Genomic DNA, 5730 nt, shown 5'->3' on the forward strand with positions numbered 1-5730 from the left:
GTGGTGGTATGTGCCTTCAGTAAATGGATTGAGGCGTACCCCACAAAGGACAACACTGCAATTACTACGGCAAAGGTGCTTTTGAAAGAATTTTTCCCTCGCTATGGTGTTTGTAGATTTTTAAGGAGCGATAACGGACCTCATTTTGTAGGGGACATTATAAAGTATGTCCTGAAAGGATTAGGGATCAAACAGAAGTTTCATGCAGTGTTCCACTCACAATCAGCAGGATTGGTGGAAAGATACAATGCTACTCTGAAACTGAAATTGGCTAAGATACAGGCTTCTACTTCTTTGAATTGGCTCCGTTGCCATTGGCATTGTTGTCAATTAGATCATGGCCTCATTCTCGAACAGTGCCTCACTCAAACAGGTCTCACACCTTATGAGATCCTGTTTGGTAGGCCCATGAATATCTGGGGAATTCCTAAACCGTGTATGATGTACCTTGTGTCTTAATGAATGACTATTTGGCACAGTTAATTGATAACTTGGTTTCTATTCATCAACAGGTTCGAGAAGCGCTCCCTGATAGATCCATAGGTGAAGGCCACTACCTCCGACCTGGCGATTTTGTTCTCCTGAAGTCCTTTGAGAGATCGAGCAGTGTGGAGCCAAGGTGGCGCGGGCCAGAGCAAGTGCTACTTGCCACGAGAACAGCAGTTCGAGTCACGAACCGGAAAAATTGGGACCATGGTACCCATTGCCGACGAGTACTTCCGACTTTGGTGGAGCCTTACTGTGTTGTCCGACCATCGAGAGGTTCGGACTGCGGAGAAAGGCCGTGCTGTGACACCTGATGGATCTGAGGCGTTCTTCCCGAACCAGACAGTCCCTGGAGCAACGAGATATAATTTGAGACCGAAAGAAAAATCTGCAGCGTTTGTGAAAGTTGTCTGAGCATTCCCTGGGTCAGTGAAACGGAGAGCCGATGTGGCAAGGGGGGGGTCAGCCCTGCATTAGAGTAGTGACACCCGTCTTGGCCCGTGGTGAAGAAATCAACGGCTACCCAGGGGTAAGAGCTCTGACAACTACTTTAGTTTCAGGAAGATTTGTTTTGTGTTGTGACTAAAATGGAAAAGAAGAAGATTTTTTGCGCTGTAGGGTTTGTTGTTGCCTTGGTGATTGCGGCAACGATAACATGGTCTGTAGAGGAGACAACTCCTGCTCGTGAGTTGTTTGTTGTTACTACACATACACCAGAGGAGCATTATTTCTTTACGCTCCCATATCAAGAATTGAAAAATCGACAATCTTATCTCAATAATACCTTCATTCAAATGTTACATCGTACCCACATTTCTACGAATGCCACAAACTGTTGTATTTGTGGGATGATGCCAGCACATCAAAAGAAAGGAGGTACACTGTTCATACCTCTTCCTTTTTCACATAATGGCTCTTGTCGAGCCTGGTATACTTTGCTCTTTGCGACCAGGAAGCCTACAGTGGGCAGACTGCTTTTCCGGTTAAATAAAGAGTGCCATCAAGACAAAGATGGGTATCCCCAGGCAAATGGAACTAAATGGGAGTGTGAGGAATATCGACCGGACAATATTTCAACGCCATATATCTTCACCAACACAAGAGACTCATCCAATGCCGAACATTTTGTCATTTCTGTAACTCAAACTCAAGCAGAACTATGTGTACAGAGCATTGGACATATCCCTGTTGGTATCAGCGACTGTATTACTGTATTGAATATAGATGGCTTAAATAATAGTACCTTTTTGGCTTCACATAATACTTATTTTGGCTGTGGAAATCGTGGATATTATCGATTGCCAGCCGGCTGGACCGGGATCTGTCATTTCTGTTGCCCCCTGTGTTTCTGGCACCTCCATTGTATCATCGAAATCTTAAATTGTTCAACAATATTATTGTAAATAGATATAAGAGAACCTTGACTACTGATAGCGTTGACCAAACTGACACTAGTCTACAAAAATATATAGATTTTAATTTAGGATTGTTCTTTTGTGTGGGTGCTGCATTAAACAGCAGAAAAGTGCGATGATTGATTAGAGTAGTAGAAGCTGTCACAGATCAAACAGCTGTAGCTTTAGGAAACATCACTGAAGAATTGCAAATTGCTAGAATTGTGGCTTTACAGAATAGAATGGTTTTGGATGTTATTGTAGCAGATAGAGGTGGTGCATGCCGTGTTATAGGGAGTAGCTGCTGCATGTTTATACCAGACCACACCCCATCAGTGTACAAGGCGATTAATAAACTTCATAAAATCGCTGCAGACCTTCACACAGAAAATGGTACATGGACTTTTACAGGGTGGCTTTGGACTCTGATTTCTGCCTGGGGCTGGAAAGTATTGACAGCTCTATGTATAATAATTGCAATAGTTTTCACTTGTTGTATATGTATCCAGTCCAGTCCGATGATATGTTCTATGTGTGTAACTGCTTGTATACCGACCAAAAGCAATGTTACAGAAGTCAAAATGCAGAATGATTTGAAAAAGGAGATAGCTAGCATGATGGTCATTGATATAAGAGATGAGTATCTAGCTTTGCCCAGGAAGTCGAATGTCTTCAGCTAATGCTGAAAGGGTCGTCTGTTGTAAATCAACAGCGATTAGGTTAAGCATTAGCAGAAGACATGCTGTGTTTGACCATTATCGTAACAAATGTACCGACTCCATTTTGTATTTGCAGCGGTCATTTTGTATGCCATACATTGCCATGTGCTCGTCATGTGCTTTGTCCTACCTCCTTGTTAACTGCGCCTGAAGTCTGCCCGCCAACAGACTATATTTAGCATTCCTCCGCTTCCAGCATGTCCAGACATGCGCAGTAGGGTCTATGACGGTTACTAATTAGTTCCAGATAGGAATGTGTTTACTAGTTTCCGAAGACTGTTAACTCCGGCCACTTATCGATTGTGCCTTCCAATATGTCCTTGTATGGTCATGAAACTGCTCTTGTCTTCTGTACCGCCTTCTTTGAGCCCCCTCATTGTGTATAAAAGGGACCATGTGCTTTAGTTCGGTGTGCTACTCGATACAATACTGAAGGGTGTTGTGTGGATTGTAGTACCACCTTTAAAGGTTTAATAAACTTTGCTTTTGTATTTTCCAGTTTCATTGCCAACTTCTTCCTAAGGTCTGAGGACTCAGTGCAGAGAAGGGCGAACCCCTTGCACTAAGTAGGCCTAGCTGAGGTTTGCTTATGACACAAGGGTGCTCTCATATGTGTGCTAATACCAGCGTACAGCCACTTAATCAGATGGCGTCCGCCACCCATATAGTACACCATTTTAACCAGTTCGTTTTCGGGGGGGCAGTTCTCTGTGGAGCCCAGTGTGTCTTGATAAAGCTAATCAATGCTGCATGCATTAGATATAAGTGTGCCAGGGCACCAGTCTCATTTATAAACGTATCATGGTCCATTAGTGTCTCCTCTCTGAACAAATCCGCCACCGTGCTGATACCCACATCCAACCAGGGCCTCAGTTTGCGTTTCGTAAGCCTACCACTGGCTAGCGTAATTCCTAATAATGGTATGTTCCCTGCGTATCTCTGTGTCGCATTTTTTGTATTACAACGCCGCTCTCCAGCACTGCAGCGCCGTCTGCAACAAGAGGGAAGACCTGTCGGGACTCTGCTACCCGGTAAGAGTGAAGCGTGTAGTGACCCATTATCTATGTCTATTTCTGTATAATCGATTTCCTGTAAGTTACGTCGCGCCGTCCAATATGACAACCACTGCAGCTGACATGCATAGTAATAGGCGCGCAAATCTGGTACACCAAGGCCACCCGCCCGTGTACCCACTTGTAGTTTCTTGAGGCTAATGCGTCTCCTGCCCTTGTCCCAGATAAGATCCATAACCAGAGTGTTGAGCAAGCTAAAGATAGGCTGTGGCACGATCAGGGGCAAGTTCATAAAATAGTATAACAATCGTGGCAAAACCACAATTTTTGCAATAGCTGCTCTGCCTGTAACAGAGAGCTGTAATGCAGTCCAAAAGGTGACACTGGATCTCAGTGCCCTAATCACCTTATTCAAGTTGCTTTCTAACATATCTTCGTGCTTTCGATAGATTTGAATGCCAAGGTACCTGAACGTCGACTGTGTAACTTGAATGCTAGTGCCTCCGACATCTACATCAGTAGTGCCCTCCTGTTCCACAAAGAAAAACGCATCCGTTTTTGTGGTATTCAAAGCCAGTCCTGATAATAGTTCAAAATGTCGATACGTCTAGAACAATGTGGCCAGCGGCCTGCGGAGATCAGATATGTACATGAGGATGTCATCAGCATACGCCGAAAATAAGTGGGTCGTATTACCTATTCTTATCCCCCAATCGAGGAAGTCCTGCCGTAACTTTATGGCCAATGGCTCCTGTGCTAAATAAAAATAAGGGGCTACAATGGGCAGCCTTGTCTCGACCCTTTATGTATGGTGTATTCCTCTGAGATGTGTCCCCCAGTTCTAGTGCGTGACGTGGGGGAGCTATATAATATTCGTATCCACGTTATGTATTCTGCCAGTATCCCAAATTTTGACAGTGCCTGAAACATGTATTCCCAATGTATAGAATCAAAGGCCTGCCAGAGGTCCAGCGAAATACAACCAGCATGTGGATAGCGCTTCGGAGCCTCCGTCAACAGGTAGTGTAGTTTTCGAATGTTAAGGGAGGTACTGCGAGCATGCAAAAAACCTGTTTGATCTATGTTTATCAACTTCAACAAATGTGGGAGCAGTCTATTTGCTAGCACTTTATCAATATTTTGTATTCAGTGGGCTATAACGATAATGGCCAGTAGTTTGTCATATCAGTGTGCTCTCTGTCCGGCTTTGGTATTGAAATAACCAAGGCTTGGGCTGTCGTGACAGGTAAAGAGCCCTTCTCTCATATTTCTTTATATAATTCCACTAGTTGGGGCACTAGAGCCTCTGCATATGTGTCATAAAACTCAATGGGTAGCCTATCTAGACCTGGTGTTTTGTTGCGTGGTATCTTCTTCATTGCCACCCTGATCTCATGTGGTGTAATGTGTCCCATCAAGCCCCTACGTAGCGATTCCGGAATTTCTGGGCATGTCAGAGTAGATTAAAAAATTCTCGGTTTGGTCCCCAGTGGGGTGGTCAGGCACTCCATATAGCGTGGCGTAATAGTCATGGAACACCGTGTTTATCTCCCCTTGAGTAGTAACTACATCCCCATTGTCTTAAACTATCCGAGGTATGACCACTGCTGAAGGGGCATCACGTATGAGGCAAGCCAGTAATGCTCCCGCCTTGTTGGCCTCGCTATGGGCTCGTGTGTATGCCGTGTGGTCTATGACTCTCAGAGATTCCAATAATTCCACATGTCGGATACGTGCCTCCTGCATGGGGGCTCTTTGCTCCGCATCCGTAATTGCCACGTTCTCCAGTCTGCCCATTGTCTCCTCAACTTCCACTAGTGTCTTATGTAGTTCCTGCTGCGCTCCCACCGTCATACCAATGGCGTTCCCCTGCACTACCGCCTTGAATGCATCCCACTCTATCAATCTACTCGTGGCCGTGTTGCTGTTGTCTGTAAAATAATGGTCGATAGTGGTGGAGAGGGTATTGCGGAATACCTGGTCCTCAAGGAGTTGCGGCCATAGGCGCCATGTTGGGACCGGTGTAGGTACCCTGCCCCATGTGATGAGTAACTCCAGTGGGTTGTGATCAGAGAAAGTCTTAGGAGATATGTGGATTCAATCACCTGCATTGCTATC

Source organism: Lissotriton vulgaris, chromosome 2_1, assembly GCF_964263255.1.
Source record: "Lissotriton vulgaris chromosome 2_1, aLisVul1.2, whole genome shotgun sequence".
Taxonomy (NCBI): Eukaryota; Metazoa; Chordata; class Amphibia; order Caudata; family Salamandridae; genus Lissotriton; species Lissotriton vulgaris.